The sequence below is a fragment of the Crocodylus porosus genome, unplaced genomic scaffold, assembly GCF_001723895.1.
Source record: "Crocodylus porosus isolate Cpor-Errol unplaced genomic scaffold, CroPor_comp1, whole genome shotgun sequence".
Taxonomy (NCBI): Eukaryota; Metazoa; Chordata; order Crocodylia; family Crocodylidae; genus Crocodylus; species Crocodylus porosus.
The window spans coordinates 4,178,426-4,180,052 of NW_017728920.1; the positions used below are offsets into that span (position 1 = coordinate 4,178,426).

The 1,627-nt window shown below is 41.9% G+C and overlaps 1 protein-coding gene across 1 annotated transcript in view; it reads right to left on the reverse strand.

Moving 5' to 3' along the window:
- The window catches only part of LOC109312444 (catenin alpha-3-like), a 715,731-nt gene that overhangs the window by 472,237 nt on the left and 241,867 nt on the right, over positions 1–1,627 (reverse strand). The window lies entirely within an intron of this gene.

Consider the following 1,627-nt stretch of genomic DNA (forward strand, 5'->3'; position numbering starts at 1 on the left):
GTAGGAGCCAGCACCACTTCGCTTGGAAGTTGGTTCCAGATCCTAGCTGCCCTGACAGTGAAGTGGCGCCTCCTGATGTCTAATCTGAATTTACCCTCTGCCAGCTTGTGACCATTATTTCTAGTCACATATGAATGTTGATTCATAATCCACTGCTAGTGATGATGGTGCACCTGTGAAACTTTCATATATCAATTGGTTGTATCATGAGAATTTTGGAAAAGAATCCCAGAGAAAGCACTGGCTTATGTAATTTCTGCTCAAATTTTCTTCTTCTTCCTCCCTTTCAAGACTTTTAGCTTTTGTTCTCTTGAGAGGCAAATTATTAAATTAACTGCAAGTTTATAATTTGAGAGTAATGCAGCTGATTGCAGTAAACATTGAAGCAACTGTTTCAGCTTTCCAGGCTAATTAACAACATATCTATATCTATCTTTGCAAAAACAGCAGAGCCAAACAACAGTGAAAAGTAAAAGGAATCTAAAATAGAAACTAATCTATGTTTGAGCTGGATCTTCTTTTTTATAGGTCAAAACATAACAACTAAATCTCAGAACATTTTACATGTGCATGCACAAATAATCCTACATAAACTAGAACAGCCAGAGGTATTTAAATGGGATAAGTATTTGTGTATATATTTATGCAAAAATGTAGTATGGCACAGTCAAATAATCTAGTTAATTATTTGTATATTGAAGAGATTATGACATGATTCATATACTACATCTATTCCATGGGACTAAGTTCTTAGTTCTAAATAATGTTGCCATTATTTTTGTTTCAAATATGGATGTGTAAACAAAGAGCCCCAAATAGAGAAGGTCTGATTTTCAGGGATACTAAGACAGTTTATTGTCTGTTGTCATCAGAAAAAAGGTGAATGCTCCCTACCCATTAAAATCCTATTACTCCTGTCTTAACTCAGTCTCCTATGGTTAATTTTTCAATTTGTACCTCTAATTCATAGTTTCATAGTGGGTAGGGTTGGAAGGGACCTGAGCAGATCATTAAGTCTGACCCCCTGCCTTGGCAGGAAAAAGTACTGGGGTCAAATGACCCCAGAAAGGTGTTCGTCTAGCCTTGTCTTAAAGACCCTCAGCACCACTTCTCTTGGAAGTTGGTTCCAGACCCTAGCTGCTCTGACAGTGAAGTACCATCTCCTGATGTCTAGCCTGAATCTACCCTCTTCCAGCTTGTGATCGTTATTCCTAGTCACTCCTGGTAGTGCTGGTCCCCTCTGACTTGTTTGTAACAGGCCACTATCCCCCCTCAGCCTACTCTTGTGGAGGCTGAACAGGTTCAGGTCCCTTAGCTTCTCCTCATTGGGCCTGCCCTGCTGCCCCCTGATCATGTGAATGGCCCTCCTCTAGACCCTCTCCATATTGTCCACATCCCTCCTAAAGTGCGGAGCCCAGAACTGAATGCAGTACTCCAGCTGTAGCCTGACCAGTGTCGCATAGAGGGGGAGGATCACCTCCCTGGACCTGCTTGAGATGCATCTGTGGATGTGGTTGGCCTTCCTGACTGCATCTCCACACTACTGGCCCATGTTCATCTTGGCATCAATGATGACTCCAAGATCCTTTTCTGCCTCTGCACTGATGAGAAGGGAGTTCCCCAGCCT